The sequence below is a fragment of the Trichechus manatus genome, unplaced genomic scaffold, assembly GCF_000243295.1.
Source record: "Trichechus manatus latirostris isolate Lorelei unplaced genomic scaffold, TriManLat1.0 scaffold00054, whole genome shotgun sequence".
NCBI lineage: Eukaryota > Metazoa > Chordata > Mammalia > Sirenia > Trichechidae > Trichechus > Trichechus manatus.
In genome coordinates, this window is record NW_004443990.1 from 11,665,554 (window position 1) to 11,684,968 (window position 19,415).

General features: G+C 42.9%; 1 pseudogene; it reads left to right on the plus strand.

The window, feature by feature from the left end:
- Positions 1-1,603: 1,603 nt before the first annotated feature.
- Positions 1,604-10,586, plus strand: LOC101351416 (60S ribosomal protein L23a pseudogene; annotated as a pseudogene).
- The last annotated feature ends 8,829 nt before the right edge of the window (positions 10,587-19,415 follow it).

The following is a 19,415-nucleotide window of genomic DNA, read 5'->3' on the forward strand; positions in this document are numbered from 1 at the left end:
CAGTGAACCTCGGAGGTAGCTTCACCACTGAGCTAAAAGGGTGTCTGGGGGCCATACTCTCACCTGGGTGACTTTTGACACCTGCACATACAGTGTAGAGAGTGCTAGGTCCTGGACCTGCCAACTTTATTCTCTCCTTCCAGACCAAAGACCTCTGCAGCACACATGCTCTACCAGATCCTCGTCAGGCCAGGAAACACCAGAGCATAAGTTCATGACCCCATTCCTAGTGTCCTCACTTGTCCAAACTGTGTCAGGGTGTGGCCACCTCCATCTCCCTGGTAGCTTCTTCCTTCACAGCCACATACCATTCCTCAGGCCAAACCTTGTCTTGCCTTGTGGTGCCCTCCGCATTGCCCCCAGGCCCTTGAACTCTTTCTTTCTTTTTTCCTGAATATTTTCAATCCCCGGCTGGTTGAATCCACGGATGTGGAACCTGCGGATAGGAGGGCCAACTGTATGTATGTGTGTGTATATTTATATTTCTTTATTTATAGGTATATGCTTCACTGGTTTTGCTTCTCTGGAGAACCCAGCCTAAGACACTGCCTACTTTAAGGTCTGACGGTTAACAACCTTAATTCCATCTCCTACATAAGGTATGAACCTTGGTGGCAGAGTGGTTAAGAGCTATGGCTGCTAACCAAAAGGTTGGCAGTTCAAATCCACCAGTTGCTCCTTGGAAACCCTATGGGACAGTTCTACTCTGTCCTATAGGGTCGCTGTGAGTCGGAATCAACTCGACGGCAACAAGTTTTTTTAACGGGTTTATATAAGGTAACATTTACAGGTTCCAAGGATGGGGACATATATATTTTTGAGAAGGAATTATTTTGCCTACCACACCATCTTTCCCATTTCCCTTGCTTTCCTCTACAGTACCCTCTATACTTCAAGTTGTTATTCCCAGAGAACAAAATTTATTTTCATACCCATAGTTTCATCTGCCTCAAATGCCTATCTCCCACCCCCCCCTTCCCTAATTTATCAGGGACATTCCTACTCATCCATCAGAACCTTGTTCGAATCTCACTTCCTCTGTGAATGTCTCCCTAAATTTCCCAGGCACGAGCGGATACTTTGTGCTCCAGTAGTATTTTGTTCATGCCACCAAGAAAACACACATCACACTGTATCATATTCATAATAATATCACAGCTATTCTAAATCGAGCACTTACTATGTGCCTGGCACTGTGCTATGTTCTTTACCTGCACTATCTCATTTACTTCTCACAGTAACCCTATCAGGTAGTCATTACTGACTACTCATCTCTTCCTCCAGCCCCAGACTGTGAACACTTACAAAACCATGTTGTATGCCTTATTCATTGGCACATCATCAACACCTTACTCAAGGCTTAGCACATAACTCAGGCTTAGTTAATTTGGATCAATTTAACTGTATTGATGGCTCTCTGAGAAAAAAAAAATGCCATTGGCCACCCTATTAGATGATGGAGTCAAATCTTTCCCAAAGATCAAACTAAAGGCAGGTAAAATCTGATCACATCTTGTGAGTAAGGAGCAAATGTGTCTGAACTTGGCACATGATGGATCACAATGCAGTCCAGCTATTCAAAGATCATTATGTGAATCCCACGATGACCAAGAGAGAACAGCTTGCAAGGGAAGTGCAGTGTCAGGAGCAGAGTTCTGCTGCAGCATCTGCAAACACCACTGGGGTGTCCAGATGGTCATGTACTCCTTTTAAAAGAATGAACCATCCATCACTGATGACTCACCGATGACTCAGTTTTTAAACCAACCAGGCAATCAATGTTTGTTGAGCATCTCCTCCATTATGGATTAATATAAAATAAATTCACTGATCAATAAATATATTAATGTATTGAATGGCAACATTTCTTCATTCAGTAGATAGTTCCTGAGGACATGCCATATTTCAGTCATAAAAAAGTAATAAAACCAGGCTCCTGCCTGTGAGGAGCTCATGGTTCCATAGGGTTGACAGACTGGAAGACAAAGCAGTACAATAGCTTGTGATATACTAATAGAGCCCTTGGACATTTACTTTCTCTCATAAGCCTTGAGTTCCTCATCTCTGAATTGCGGATAATAATAGTACCTACCTCACAGGGTTTATGTGAGGATTGTAAGAGTCAATGCAGGTAAAGAGATTGGAATGGGGCCTGGCACATAGCAAAACCTGATCGATGTTAACCATAGACAAGGCCCTTTGAAAATAGAGGACTGAGGATTCTGTAGGGCTAGGAAAGTGTTCCCAGAGGTGATGATGCTAAGGCTGGGCATAGAAGGGGAAGGAGCCATTCACATGCTGGGATGGTTGATTTTATGTGTCAACTTCCCTAGGCTATGGTGCCCAATTGTTTGGTCAAAAACTAGTCCAGATATTGCTGTGAAAGCATTTTGTAGATATGGTTAACATCTACAATTAGTTGACTCTAAGTAAAGGAGTCATAATGTGGCTGGGCCTCATCTAATCGGTCGAAGTCCTTAAGAGCAAAAACTGAGGTTTTCAGGAGAAAGAATTCTGCCTCAAGACTGTAACATAGACATCCTGCCTGAGTTTCCAGCCTGCTGGCCTTCCCTACAAATTTCAGACTTGCTAGCTCCCACAATCACATGAGCCAATTCCTTAAAATAAAACTCTTTATATATTGTGTTAAGGCACTGATGTTTCAGGATTTATTTGTTATCATAGCATTACCTACCCTGACTAATACAGTATGAAACCTCATGTTGAACTTGAAATTGCTCACTAAAATTTAGGAGATTTGTGGTAGAAAAGGCTGGAAAGGTAAGTGGAGATTCAACTTGCAAAGAAAACTAAATGTTTCACTAAGGAGTTTGGTCTTTGTCCTATAGGGGATGGGAAGTTATCAAAGGGCTTTACTCAGGGGAATCGCAGAATCAAATCTGTACTTTCAAAAGATCACCCTGCAAACTGGGTGGAAGGAGAGATGGGTGGAGGTGAGATCAGAAGTGGAAATTCAGTTATTAAAGACCATTAGCTGATAAGGCCATGGAGGCAAAGATTATGCCTTGCTCAGCATTGTGTCTCAGGGCTTAGTTTTACTTACAAAAACTGGATAGATGAATGGAACAAAAGAAGGACATTATTACAATAATCCAAGCATGATGAAATCTGAACAAGGATCGTGGCAGTGGGGATGGACAGGAAGGACAGATTGGAGGTTGTCATGGATTGAATTGTGTTCCCCAAAAATACCTGTCAACTTGGCTAGGTCATGATTCCCAGTATTGTATGACTGTCTACCATTTTATCATCTGATGTGATTTCCCTACGTGTTGTAAATGCTATCACTATGATGTAATAAGATGGATTAGCGGCAGTTATATTGATGAGGTCTACAAGATTAGGTACTGTCATAAACCAATCTCTTCTGAGATATAAAAGAAAGAAGTGAGCAGAGAGACTTGGGGACATCATATCACCAAGAAAGCAGTGCCGGGAGCAGAGCATGTCCTTTGGACCTGAGGCTCCTGTGCTGAGATGCTCCCAGAACAAGGGAAGACTGATGACAAGGACCTTCCTCCAGAGCTGACACAGAAAGCCTTCCCCTGGAGCTGATGCCCTGAATTTGTACTTGTAAGCTACTAGACTGTCAGAGAATAAATTTCTCTCTGTTGAATCTATCCATTTGTGGTATTTCTGTTATAGCAGCACTAGATGACTAAGACAGAGGTATATTTAAGGAGGCAGAGTAGACCGGGCTTGAGGACCAATTGGCTATAGAGAACAATGGATTTCCATGGAACATCATGTTCCAGGTCCTGAAGTCAGGGCTCAGAGGCAGGGAAGACAAATAGCAGATGAGAGCCCTGTCACCAGCCAGGCTTTTAGAAGGACCATCTCAAGACCTGGACTTTTGCCAGACATTCAACACGTATTTTCTCATAATCTCTACAAATTGTTTTACATCCCCTGCAGAGATGAAGGAATTAAAGGGAGCAGATTTATCGATTTCCTAATATGTCCTGGCTAGTCTTTTGGGGCTATCTCCTGGCCTGTTGAAGGTCCATATTCTCCCTTCATTATCCTTCCTCCTTTTCCTGGGAGGTGGTGTTTTCTCCCAAATCCTTCTCTTCTTTAACCTTTTGAGGGTTTCCTCACATTCCTGATTCTGGGACTTCCCACTGTGAAATTCCTTCCACCTGAGAAGTTAATGATATTCTACACCAGGGTCAGCAAACTTTTCCATAAAGGGTCAGATAGTAGACGTTTTAGGCTTTGCAGGCCATATAGTTCCGTCACAACTACAGGTAGTCCTCGACTTACGACATATTCGAGTAATGACCATCTTTTTTTTATGATTCATTTTTTATGTATGTATACAGGTATTAAAATATATCTGTAAGTTTATATGTAATGTTTCCAACCCCCAAAGACAAATAAAGATCAGATAAAAGGCAATAATAATAAAAATTTTTTTTAAAAAATGAGGTAATTGACTTAGGTCAGAACCGACTTACGACGGAGTCGTTGGGAAGGAACCCCATGGTAAGTCGGGGACTACCTGTACTCAACTCTGCTGGTGAAGCACAAAAATAACCACAGACAATATGAAAATGAATGAGCATGGCTGTGTTCTAATAAAACTTTACTTATAAAAACAGGCAGTGGGCCAGATCGGGCTCATGGGCCATAGTTTGCTGACCCCTGCTCTAGACAGACCTGAGGTCATGCTGGAGTAGAAGCCACACCAGACAAGAAGAAGGTCTGAGCTTTGGTCTGGTTTTACTGTGAGCAAAGCATGTAATCTCTCTGGATCCAAGTTCAGGGGTAACAGGGCTAACACTTCCTGGCCTGCTTGATATTGCAGATAAACAAGGAGAAGGAAACTAACCGCTATTAAGTGCCAACCATGCACCAGGAGCTTTACACTCCATATTTCATTTAATCCTCAGAAAAGCCCTGTGATGTATTATTGTGTCTACTTTTCACATGAGAAAGGGAAGACTCAAAGAAGTTAACTAAGTGACCCAAGGTCACATTGCTAGGAAATGACAGAACTAGGATTTGAACACGGGTCGACCCAGTTCCAAGATGAAGCCCTTTCCAGAATATCACACTCTCTTTCAAGGAGAGCTGTTGCTGGGAAAGGCCAGCTGACCAGCCCTGGTCAGAGAAGCCCCTTGGCCTCACCACCACATCCCTGAGTCTGGTCCTCAGCTTGCAGGCCCAAGAGCTGATTAACCCGTCACTTCTGGACAGATTCTCATTAACCAAGCTCACAAAGGACTAGCTGTAAATCAGAATGCCAAAGTCTCTTTCTCACTGGGGATACAGTTCCTCTTTCCAGTAACTAGAATGTTCTAGTCCCTAACCCAGCACACACCCCTTCCCAATATCAAGGCACAGAAAGGTCAAACTGAAAATCCCAGCAAGTGTGGAATCAGAGCCAGGAGAGGTAGGAAGCCAAGGTGAAGTCCAGCCCATGAACCATCTCTGGACACAACAGGGCCTAGAATTCCTATGGCTCCAAATTCAGGTCTCAGTTATCAGGACACTGCTGTACACTGCACTTTCTCTTCTGTCTTGGCTCCCCATTTTCCTGGGGAGACACTAACTACCTGCCTTTTAATGGCTTGTTCTTTCTTCCTTTAATAAATTTTATCTTATTCCAGCTTTATTACAGAAAACTTCAAAAGCATAGATAAGAAAAAAATAATCTACATCATCCACAATCCCACTACCTGAGATAACTAGTCAATATTTTGGAATATAAGCTTCTAATCGTTTTTCTATACATGGTAATACATATATGCACACATATATACATATACATGTATACATATACATGTATGTGTTTGTGTGAAAATGGGATCATGTTATACATACTTTCTGATCACTTTTTTCTTTACTATGTAACATATAGCAACCAACTTTTCAAGTTGCCAAACATTCTTCTTGATCATTAATTTAATGGTTGCCTTATAAGTATATGCCATAATCCATTTAAATAGTTCTCCTACTGTGACTCATTCTTTCTTTAGCTGATTAATATCCACCAATTTGACTACAGGCAGGTCCCCAGACTACAAATGAGTTCCATTCCTAAATCTGCCTTTAAGTAGAATTTGTACATAAGTAGGAACAGTTAAGTACAGTTTGTATCTGACGTTAGTCAGTCAAATGTTTGTCTTAGTATATAGTATACAGTGTACCGTTCTATGCATAAAAACATTACAGAAACACTTCCAGATACACTAAAACATCTTTAAACTAATAATACAGTAACAATGTTTGGATGTGCATCACAAAGTGGCACCTGTATGTTATTACAAACCATTACATGTACCTGGAATTTTTAATATAACAGGCTTTACGGGGGTTGGTTCGTAACTACAGGTTGTATGTAAGTCAGACATTCATAACCCAGTGACTGCCTGTATAACCTGGTCTGGGAGTCTCTGGGCCTCTTAATCCCTTGCTTTATTTTTATTAGTCACGCTCCCTGACTCCCCTATCTAAGCCCACTCCTCCCTCTTAGTGCGCTCTGAGGTCCAAATAAGGTATGTGCATTAAAGCCCTCTGTGTGCTGTAGAGCACAGTCCCCAAGGAATGGCTCATTGTGCCTGCATATGAGGAAACTGACAGGAGGCTGGGATGAAGGTGCCAGGGAGTGCGGGTAAGGAATGACCTTGAGTCACTGCCCCAAGGAAGTGGCATTTGACAGACCACAGCCAAGGTACATCCGGACCCAGCACTCTCAAAGCGAGAGTGTCCTCTTCTTCCTTTGGCTGCTGGCAGAGCGGTGCAAATTTGGGCTCTGGATTCAGACGGGCTGGGTTTGAATTCCTAGCTCAAATCCTTCCAAACCAAGGACACTGCTTAACTTCCCCATGCCTCAGTTTCCTTATCTGTAGATCGGTGGTAAGATAGTGTCTCCGTTCAAAACTGTTTGAGAAGCATGAAATAATGTACGTTAAACGTTAACACAGCACCAAGCACATAGTAAAGGCTTAGCAGGCATGAGCTATTACTATTATTGCTATTATTATTATATTATTATACTGCTGTTGTTATTGTTAATAGAGGTCAAGTGATATCTCAGAGCCAGCTACACGGGGAAGAACCCGGGCCTTGATAAATTCCAGCTCACCAGGGCCCATAACAACTCCATTATCACAGCCATAAACCATTGGGGGCACCTTCAGCACGCTGGCTGATATAATGCTGTGTCTGGGTGACAGAGGCCAGCCCATAAATAAATCAGACCAGGCTTCAAAGCCAGGGTTCTCAGACTCCTAAAATTTAGTTGTGTGCTTCTCATCGCAGCTTACAACATTTTTTCATCAATAGGCTCACAGGGCCTAGGTTTCCATATCCTGTTGGTCTAATTAAGGGGGGTGGGAAGGATCATGGTAGAAGAGGGCAAGAGTAGAAGGGACTAGGCATGGTGTGATTGGTGATGGAGCTGTGTGGGGATGGAGAGACAAGAAGTCATGTTACTGTTCATCTCCGCGGTGATCTGAACAAATAGAAAACAGGCCTGGAGTCAGAGGCCTGTCTGGGGTAGCGGTTGAGAGGCCCCCAGGTAGGGCTCATGCCCTGGGCCCTGCCTGAGGTGGGATGCCAATGAGCAGTTCCTATCGGTCATCACAGTTTCCATCACCAACTGTAAGAGATTATTCAGCAATTTAACACTAATTACCCTGGTAGCTATCCTCCACAGACAGGCCCCTGCCTGAGTTGCAGCCTGAGGGATGCAAGTTAGACCTTACACATAACTTTCTGGCTAAAAGGACAATTAAAACAACAGACTGAGGGGTCAAAGCTAGTTTAGTATGCCTTTCCCTAGGGTATCGTTAAAAAGAAAAACAGGTTTGTTCTCACTGATTCAGGCCAATGATTCCCAGGCCAGGGTAAGAAGAGCAGGATGAGACAGGGAAGAGAAGGCAGTGAACAAAAGGTCAGCTGTGAAACCTGTACCTGTTGGTCACGTTCGCATTTTACTGGGAGATCAATTGTCTAACAAATTTGCTGTAAAGTCAATCATGACATTAATTTCAAAATGAGATTTATTTCCTCGGCTGAGTTGAAAGTCCCGTATTGACACGTCTGCTACTTGGCGCCCTTCTTGTAAATTACTTCTTCTTTCCATCAGGTTCTGCATGGTGATGAGAGCAGGTGGTTGTTAGTAGCAGACAGGCTCCAGTTGCATGGTTTGAAATTAAACTTCAGGGCGCCACTTGGTGCCAAGCAAGCCACTCACTCCGGGCTGAGGATGCCAGCCTCCTCCCACCCTCCTCCCAGGGGCAGGTGCTCTTCCTATGCTCTGGGAGGTGTGAAGCGTTTCCACCCCTGCCTGCCTCTTTCTCTTCATCCTGCACCCACCCCTTCCTGAGCAGAGTCTTTGACAAGGCAGAAAAAAAAAAAAAGATACTTTGTTAGGATGATAACGGCCGCAGCTTCTCTTGCAAGAGGCTACCAATAATGGCAACACTAAGGTTTCTGGTCTTATGGAAGTTTCTCTCTGAAGGCTCAGGGACTTTTCGGGGACAGGAGAGAGTTTGAAAAGATGAAGAGGGTTCAGGGTGGGAAAGAGAAAAGAGGAAGGGTGGTCAGAGGGAGAAGAGCCTCTCAGCCATCCAGCAACAGGATTCCAATGTAGACAGTGAGGTGATCAGATGGAGCAGCAAATAAACACTATTATGGATGGAATTGTGCCTCCCCCCAAAAAAAAAATTACATTGAATTCTTAACCCCTGTACCTGCAAATATGACCCTGTTTGGAAATAGCAGTTTTCTTCTGTACATTAATGACGTCACACTGGAGTAGGGTGGGTCCTAAACCTAAATCCCTTCTGAGTGGTGTGTTATAAAAACAGCAGGATAGACATAGACACACAGGGGAAGACACCATGTAAAGACAGAGGCAGATGAATCTACAAGCCCGGGAATGCCAACAACTGCTAGCAGCTACTAGAAGCCGAAAGAGACAAAGAAGGATCTTCCTATAGCCAACATCCTGAATTCGAACTTCTAGCCTCCAGCACTTTGAGAAAATAAATACCTGTTCTTTAAAGCCACTTACCTGTGGTATCTTTTGTTATGGCAGCACTGGGTAACTAAGACAATGGCTTACACCTCTGGTATAAACAGTAGACCAGCCAGGTAAGCAGCACCTGTTACATTAGGGAGTAAGATACCGGTAGGTCCACACATCTCCACCCACTGTTCCTGCACATAACCTTTTCCCCCTCTCTGATTCTTTCACTATATAGAATAGGAGAAGCCCATCAATTAATCAATAAATATTAATTGTAAGCCTCCCATGAGCTAGGTATTATCCTAGGTATCAGGGTCATATGGCAGCAAATAAGAGAGTTCTACCTTTAAGGCGCATGCATGTTAATGGGCTCAGAAGAATAAATTTTGGGTAAGAAAAGGAGTGAGTGAACGGGATGAATACACCCAAAAGGATGCTTTGAAAATAAAAACCCAAATACAATCTGGGAATAAAACAATATTTTTACAGCCATTCTGTGCCAATCTGTAGGGAATGTCAGCGCTAAGTAAACCAATTTGATCATTTTAAGGTATATTCTTTCATGTGTGCAGTAAGTTTTTTAAGGTTTAAGCTGAATACAGTAAGTTGTTCTGATAAAACTCATCATAATCAGTAACTTTTATCAACTTTTTAAAGTGATAATATTTGAATGCACTTTGTAAAGTATGGTGCCTTCCCCAAATGATATGTAAAGTTCATAATTTTCAGTGACAGCATTTGTGTGTGTGTGTGTGTGTGTGTGTGTAGGCCATTCATTCATTATATATTCAACAAGCAATTATTAAGCACCTGCTCTGGGCTGGGAACTCAGCATATAAGAAGACAAAGACTTTGCCCTTTACAGTATATGGAGACACAGATGAGGAGGGAACAATTAAAATACAGTGTGAAACATGGCACTGAATATGGCGAGTGCCCGGTACTAAGGAGGACCTAGATTTGAGGGGTAGGAAAGGCAGCATGAAGGAAGGGACATCTGAGCTGAGACCTGCAGGACATATAGGATCGGGCAATAAAGCACCTAAATATAAAAACCACCCTCACTTCTTGAAAAAATTAAAACTCCAGCTTCTGGCCTTTTCGTGAAAATAGCACTAAAAGTGAAGAAGGAAGCCCCAGCTCTTCCCAAATCTGAAGCCAAAGCAAAGATTTTGAAGTCAGTGCTGAAAGGTGTCTATAGCCACACACAAAAAAAAAGAAAGAAAGAAAGAAAATCCACGTTACCCACTTTCCAGTGGCCCAAGACACTGCAGCTCCAAAGGCAGCCCAAATAGCCTCATAAGAGTGCCCCAAAGGAAACAAGCTTGACCACTATACCATCATCAAGTTCTCCCTGACCACTGAGTTGGCCATAAAGAAGACGAAAGGCAACAACACATCTGTGTTCCTCGTGGTTGTCAAGGCCAACAAGCATCAGATCAAACAGGCTGTGAAGAAGCTCTGTGACACTGACATCGCCAAGGTCAAATCCCTGATCAGGCCTGATGGTGAGAAGGTGGCATAGGTTTGACTGGCTCCTGACTATGATGCTTTGGAGGTTGCCAATGAAACTGGGATCATCTAAACTAAGTCCAACTGGCTAATTTCTAACTATAAAATTTTTCACCACACAAAAAAACACTTCCAGATTCAGAGAAAAGCCTAGGTTCAAATTCTAGCTTACTAGTTGGGTGTTGTTGGGCCAATTACTTCATGTATCTGAGCCTCTGTTTCCAGATTCATGAGATAAGCTTAGCAACATTTACTTTGCAGGCTCAGTTTCCTTGAAATGATAACTTGAAAAGGGCCTAGCACAGTGGCTGTCACACAGTACAGGCTTAATAAATGGGAACTATTGTTTTTATTTTATAGGCAGTCAGTATGCATTCATTCCTTTCAACTGAGCAAGAGTAACCCCGAGCTGAGAGGAAGGAGGTAGCCAGGGAAGACAAAGTAAAAACACTGCCATATTTCCTCATTAAAACCTAACTTCTTTTTGGAAACAGGATGATTTTTTCCCTCCCTCTTCTCCCATACATGGTGATTAACTAACCTGCTCCAAAGTGGGAGAAATGCCACTTTCCTCTCCAATAAATAATAAGGTGAAATTTTTCTACATGCTCGGGGCCACCCCGGGTCTCATCTTTGCCAGACAGCGGGAAACCTCTCCCGAGTACTGAGAGTGACTGTAATTGAATCATTTGGCATGAAATCGGGGAATGCACCATAATAAATCAGACCAACTCCAGCATCCTGAAAGAGGCAGGTAGCTAAAGAGACCCAAATGCCAGATCTACGTGGGAGGGCCCAGCCACAGGGGCCACAAATAGACACCTGCATTTTTACACTGAAGGCATCAAAAATATACTTACTGGCATTGATGAAAGGAAGGATGTTGAGAGATCACCCTATCTACCCCCTGGCTCCTGATAGCTCTGCATTAACCCATTGGACACAGATCAAGCCTTTGGTGTGTTCAAAGATGTGTTTAGAAAAGAAGATTCCTCAGGCAGCAAAATCAGATAGTGGGAACAGCTGGGCTTTGAGTCTGACAGGCTTGGGAGCAAACCTCTGCTCCATTTCTTACTAGCTGTGTGTCCTTGGGCAAGTTATTCAACCCCACTGAGTGTCCTCATTTGTAAAAATAGGGATTATAAGAATACTTTATTAGTTTCCTATTGCTGCTGTAACAAATTACCACAAATTTAGTGGCTTAAAACAACATAAATTTACTCTCTTACTGTTCTGGAGGACAGGAGTCTGAAATGAGTCTCACTGAGCTAAAGTCAAGGTGTCTGTAGTGCTGGTTCCTTCTGGAGACTCTGACAGGAGAATCTGCTTCCTTGCCTTTTTCAGTTTCTAATGGATGCCTGTATTCCTTGGCTCATGGCCCCTTCCTCCATCTTCAAAACACATCACTCCAATCCCTGCTTCCATCATCACATCACCTTCTCCTCAGACTCCGACTCCTTCTGCATCCCTCTTAAAAAGGTTATGATTACATCAGATCCACTCACATAATCCAGGATAATCTCCTCATCTCAAAATCCTTAGATTAATCATATCTGCAAAGTCTCTTTTTCCACATAAGATAACATTCACAGGTTCCAGGGGTTAGGACGTGGATGTATTTAGGAGGTCATTATTCAGCCTACCACAATTACCAAAAGACAAAATAAGACACATATGTAAAGCACCTAACATGGTGCCTGAGACCCAGAAGGCCCTCACTAACTTTCTATTCTTTTCTCTTCCCCTCCTTGGATACTATACCCAAAGGGAGTATTGCATAGCATGCCTTTCCTGACATGAATGGTGCTGTCTGGCTCCAAGGCAGACTCATTTGGCCCATCTTCACACTGTATCTTCACACTGACATTGACTTTTCCTGGCCCTGCGATAAATCACTTCTAGTGCTCAGAAGCCATTCTTCTAGTCAGGGGTTGCTTGCTTGCAAGGAATAAAAACCTACTCAGACTCATTCAAGTCAATGAGTGGCATCTGGGGACAGGAAACTGCACCTTAGGGAATTGAGGATATTCCTGTAACTCTTCCTCTGAACCACATGGTCCCTCATCTCTGCTTCTCTCTGCTCCTTTTCTCCGAAGACCAGCTTCCTTAGCAAGGCTCTAGAGTCTCTCCCCCATACCTCCCACTCACTCATGGTTCTGGCTGGCCTTGGCACCGACTCTAGCCCCAGTACTGTGTGACCTTCCCTCTGTCAACATCATCCCATTCAGTCACCTCTATAGCCTTTCATTCAAATAATCAATAGAGATAATGGATGGGCTCAATACATCCTAGATTCTCCGGAGTTAGGTGTCCAGCCCTGGTTTGATCAGCTGTGGTCAAGGGGCTGAGATCACATAGTACAGATCTAGTCTCTTAGGTTCACACCTTCCAAAAAGATAATCTGAGCTAGACATTCACCCTAAAACATACGTACTTGACAACCACCCACCTCTAAAGAGGCACAAAACTCTGTGAGACATAAAAGTAATCACTGGTTTTATTAGTGGTTGGAATACCCAAGAATCATTGATAACAAACTGCCTAATCAGTAAGAATGAGAATTTTATGAATTGCTAATCGTAAATTCCCACTTCCTTGTCCTACACCTGACAGCCTAGTGTGGTAAAAGATACCAACAAGGCCCAGAATCTAATGCTGCCAGCTGCTGTGTCACTAGGAGCAAAGCTGTCTACTTCCTCCAAGGGTCTAGAAAGCCCAAAACATGGATGAGACTGACCAATCTTAGAACTTTAGGAATGTCCTTCTGAACTGTTAGACCTAAGACAATCATTTTCCAACAAGACAAATAACTTAGGCCCCGCTGTCTAAGCTCTCAATGATTTGTGCAAAGTTTACCCGTTTAAGGAAATACAGGGTTGAGTCTTGACCTCAAATGTCAAGGCAGCCAGAGAAAGAGAGAGAATCTGATCAATGAAAGATCTCAGCACACCCCAGAATCACGGAAAATGGGGTCACCGTACCCTAACGGTATCGATAGTGTCATCTGTAACTAAGATCATGTAAGCCCCATGGCCATATGGCTGTTCTCCCAAAAATAAAGTGAGGACCTGTGTAGGTGAGCCTCCCACCAGCCCTACAGCCCGTATGAAAGTAGTCAAATAAATGTGAGCTTACTCCCATTGTCCCCCCTCCCCCCTGCCCCCAGCCTCATCTGTTTCAAACACACTGGAGGAATGGAGGTAGTTTAGGAGACTCTTCATTGGGACAATGGGACTCCTGCCTGTGCAGAGGCAGGGTGCCTTCTAGACCAGAGTTGACAGGGTTCTGCTTCTCTGCTGAGCAACAGAGGAACAGAAAAAGAGGGAGTGGGAGTGGGGTGCGTGCTGCGTATGTTTATCAGCCCGTTTCCAAGTTTGTGTGTGAAATCAAACAGTCAAGGATCTGCATGCTTTGAATTTTAATCTGTCCCTTTAGGGCAGCCACAGGTTATGAATACAGAGAACGAGTTCCAGGCACTATGAGCCTGTTCTGTACAAACATCTATCCCTTGTGCTTCCCTCTACCAAGGCATCAGCAGAGAGGTCCTGCTGGTCATATTATGGCCAAACTTCCTGTGCCAAAAAATAAATAAATAAAAAGGCCTTTGTATTTTCAGCCAATGAAGACCATCTGACTGTGCTCTGGAGGAGACAGGGTAGCTGATGAAATCTCATTTCCTCTCTCGAATAGTTATCTACTCTAACATCTCAGTTCCTAGGTGACCGTGTTGCTGGAGTTTTTCCATCACTAAAACAGTTTTTGAAAAATCATCTCCTTGATGGCAAAAATAAACCAAATACTCATTCCATAGGGTCTCAAAATTGAAATGGAAGTTAAAATGAATATCAAAAAATAAATCATTAGAGCTTTGTAAGTAGCCATTGATTTTAGATATTTTGAATTTATGTATTCCTTTTATGTTGCCGGATGTCATGCATTCCAACATCTTTAGCCATGCTCTGGATTCTCAGAAGTTCTATGCTGCCTACAGATGTGAGGGACTAAGTTCTAAATTATGGGGGAGGGGGAGGGGGAGGGGACACATTCTCTGAGTAAGAAAAGAGGATACCATGAGAACTTTCCTATAAATAAAAGCACCTGACACTCAACTTGGACAGGAGAACGACTTTCAGCTAAGTCTAAGTCCACATATTCAGCAAGTATATAATGAATGGCTGATCAGGATTTAATCATATTTAACTTGCAAATATGAAGAGAGAAGGAAATTAAGTTAAGTTTCTTGGAGGCAAATTGGTTTTATTTTTGCAGAATCAAAGGGCAGTGCTGCTTTCTTTTCCCATTTCAGACTCTATTCAAGATGTCCGTTTGAATCTAATCAAAGGTTTCTTCCCTTGCACACCGCATCAGAGTTTCTGAAATTATGGGTGATCCACCACTATAAAACCCAAAAACTTCATGTCAGTTATACATCCTCTTGGATCGGTAAAGAAAATTTTTTAAAAAGTCCTAACCTTCAGAATGTTGACATGTCGCGGGGTTGTTAACCAATGTCATAAAACAATATGTGTACTGACTTTAATGAGAAACTATTTGTTCTGTAAACTTTCACCTAAAGTACAATTAAAAAAAAAAAAGCCCCAACCTTCTCTGGAGGGAAATCTTTGGTCATGGCCCATTTATGCAAACACAATTGTAGGAGAAGAACTCCAATTTGCACACATTCATTGTTGTACCTTTCCCACTTTAAATCGGTCTCGATGCTAAATGGACCTCGTCAGTTCATTGACTTCTTTCTCTGTTGCCCTTCAAGGACAAAATTTCCTAGAAATAGGGCCGGTAAGTAGACTTAACTCTGCAACGGAAACTGAAAAGCTGAGAGGAGTAGAGATTCTCCCAGAGGATGGGCACAGGACATTTGTCTGGAACCAAGAAAAAGTAATCTCCACTGGAAACTGAGGAAAGGCTGCAGCAGGGGTTGAAGCCCCTGAAAACTGTGGCCAGCAGCCTGAATTCTAAAGACGAGTTTGATCTGCCCTTTGCTCTGCTTCTGCAGCCCTAGTTGTGTAGCGGTTAAGAGCTACAGCTGCTAACCAAAAGGTCGGCAGTTTGAATCTACCAGCTGCTTCTTGGAAACTCTATGGGGCAGTTCTTCTGTGTCCTATTATAGGGTTGCTATGAGTCGGAGTCAACTCGATGGCAATGGGTTTTGTTTTGTTTTGGTTTTTTGCTCTGCTTCTAATACCCTTCTTTAGCCTCTCCACTCATCTTTGTCACCTGGAAGAACTCTTTTTCCTTTGAGGCCCAGCCAAACTGATACCTCCTCTCTAAAGACTTATTGGCCAGGTAATGAAGACCTCAGAAGAGGAAGGGTTTTTCATGAGGATGGTTGAGTAATGTCTGAAAATGACTATGGGGAGTAAGAGGAAAACCAATACTTGCTCCTTACACCCCACTGAATAAGACCACAAGACTTTGTCCTGACAACCCCCTGTCCCTGTGCCTCTTACCATGACTTAGTAAGTTGTCTTCCCAGCCCCTTCCACCTCTTCCCTACTCATGTGTTCCCCAAGGGCCAGGACTGTATTCCCAGGGGCTCACACAGAGCCTGAGACATAATCTGCTCTTAGAAAACTGTTGAATGAATGAATGATGGAGGCCATCTATCCTTAGATACAAAGAAAGATGGGCATTGGTGTTCTCTAAGTTAGGAACAAATGAGCATAGCAGGATCCAGGGGGCTTCTGTAGGCAAGAACCCCTAAAGTAGGAATTGCTGATTGACTCCACAGCTCAACCACAAATTCTCCATCATGAGTCATCCTTTGAAACCTGAAGTATTTTTCACCTGTTACCCAGAAATGCCTAGTCTTCTTTACTTTCCCTCTTACTGGTGCCCACCCTCACCCCCTAAACTCAAAATTATATCCAAACAAACTACAAGCAAATACACACAACTATTACAGTTGAAGATGGAGACCATTAAAATCTCTTTGAACATGCTGACTCCTGACTGGCCTCACTATTGAAAAATAACATGGATATTAGTAAGTGAGCAGGTGTAACCTTTCTTTTCCCATTGCTCAGTGTATATCAAAGTCTTTGGGGGTCTCCAGCCTGAGCCTAGTGTTCTGGGCCTCCAACTCCCAGCTCCTTGGGGAAACATGTCCTTTTAAAGTAAGAAAAACAAAAAGAAAAGAATTGTTTCCACTGTCCCCACACTCCCCAAAGGAACTAATGTCTAAGGCAGCCCACAGTGGTCAGTGGGGAGGGTGAGCAGAGTGAGACTCTCCCATCTCAGCCCTCAGAACAGTTGCATCCACCTTGTGAAGGTCCTCTCCAGAGCTTCCCTCTGCACTGTCTGTCCATTCTCTCCACAACCCGTCTTGCTCCAAATGTACACACACACACACACACACACACACACACACACACACACACACTTAGTTGTTAGCAATTCCTCCCATTCAGTGCTCCAGACAGACAAATGTGGCAGCTCTATGTCAATTTATCTAGGCTGTTTTCTAAATTCTTTTTCCCTGTGTGCTTCCTGTTAGGGTGAGCCACAAGAGAGATTCTTAGAAGATTTACAGGGAGGGAGGCAGTAGCCATATTGTGTTTTTATACCTGGGAGGTTGGGGCAAAGTCACTAGGTGCTTTTGTAGCTCAGCAGGTTGTTGCTTATCTGCCAGCTCACCTCATGGGCATGGGGCAGGTGTCAGGTTTGCAACTGCCCCACCTTCCCCTGGATCCTGCTTCAGCTTCTCCTACTCAAGGTGTGTATTAAGCTCTGTGATGAATGACTCTGGCTTCTCTTACAGGATGCCCACATCATCAAGGTCAGACACAGTGAGAACTGACACAGGTTCTAGTCTGTCCTCATGGGTTCTCACTTGTGCTCATGTGTTCCAGCTAATTCTTCCCCACTTTAAATCCACTTTCCTTTCTTGACTGCCTGCCCTGAGAACTTCAAGCTCCAGCATAAGACATCAGACACAAAGACAAAAGCCTAACAGAAACTGTTCAACCAACTCCCATAATTGAGAAAGGCCTAATCCCTGTAACTAACATCTCCTAGAGTTCTGCTTTTCTGATTGAATTCTGACTGATACAATACAGATTCTGAGACACTTCTATTCCCCAACAATTCTACATCCCCTGGAGGTGGACTGCTATATCCTTTCTTCAATATCACTGCAACATGATAAGTCTCTTTATATTTTCTCTGTGGTGGCTGTTATCTTTATTTGCCCCATACTCTTTTACTCCCCACTTCTGGGTTAAACCCAAGTGGGTCAATAAAAGAACCAAGTATCCCTCACCAAATGTGATCTAAGGTGGGACCACTGGTGCCTTTTTACACTAAAGATGACAAGGAATACTCTCTTGTTTTGAGGTCATGAAGAAAGCCCCTCTGAAGTAAAAAGGAATGAAACTAAATGAAGCCAAATAGAGGGAGGCAGAGACGAGAGACAGACAGAGAGAGAAAGTCACAGAGAAACAGAGAGCTTCAGTTCCTGGAACTCTTCCTTTCATTCTGTGTCCTACCCCAGTGTTCTCTCCCTACCCCGCCCCCACACCAAAAATCCTGTTGTCTCTGGTCAACTCTTTCCCTTCCCCTAGACACTCACCATCATATGCCCCTGATTTCCACCATGATATTATTTATATCAATCTATGGACACTAGGGTGAAGGACCTGCCTCTTCACAGCTATAGCCTGTTCATTTTGTTTTCCTAGAGCATCATTTCCCAAAGACTGTTCCCCAAAACACTAATTCTTCAAGATGCCACAAAGGACTCCACCATCAACTGACCATAATGTCTCCTTGAACAGTCACAATGTGCAAAGTAAAGGCTCTGTGAAGTCCTGCGGGAAAGATTACTGAATTAAACTGAATTCTCCAAATACTGTTTCTATTCCCTGCACAGAACTGCCATTATCAAGACTGAACACAGAGGAAAGGCCATCTGGATATCAGTAAAAATTATGTTCTTGCTCTTCAGAAATAAAGAGGTGACTATATAATTATCGAAACCATTTCCCAAATTATAAAAAAGGAGGGATGTCATAAATATGTAGACGATTTCATAGAGTAATGATAAACGCACCAAAGTTGAAACGTAAGTTCAGATTCCATCTCTATTATTAACTGGCTGGATGACCTTGGGTAACTTCCTTCACTTCTCTGGCCTCAGTTCCCCCATTTGTAAAGTGAGCAGCCTGGCTAAATGATCTTAGTTGTATTTTCTCTGAGTCATCAAATGTTAGAGTTTCAGGGTTCTCAGAAGTCATCTAGTTAACTTGCCAAGGTTCCTTTCTCTTGGTTTCTAGTTTTCAGGTTGGCGTTTTCTTGTTGTTGTCATCGTTTTAAACGTGAAAGTATCCCTGATGATTTGGCTCTCAATTCCTCTCTGACGTTTTCCAGGGTTTTTGATCTTTAGCTTTTTTTTAATCTTTAACTTTTGTGGTGGAATAACATACACACATTTCTTTTTCCTTTGTCTTGGAATCCACAATCTTAGCATTCATTCTATACTTACTGTTTCAGGAAAGGGATAACATAGCAAAACACAGAGAACAAGTGAGTCTGTTCTTTGTTTTGAACTCAAAACCCTGAGTCCTGAATGGATTTTTGGCACAGAAGATACATGAAGAAAGAGATGCTTCTCCACTCCCAAAACTAACTGGAGATTTCCTGGGAAAACTTCTGGTTTTAGAATAGTAAACTAAAGCTCTTATTACCCCCTCTTTTCTCAAAAATTAACCCAAAATAACAAAAAGAACAAGATACAGCAATAGAGACTCCAAATTAAAAGGGATGCAAGTAATCTATAAAGTCAAACCATGACATAGAGAGATGGAGAAGGATGGAGAAATGGAAAATGGCATGGCAGAGAAAGCAGAAAGATCAAAGCTAAATGCTCAGAGAAAGAGATAACCAA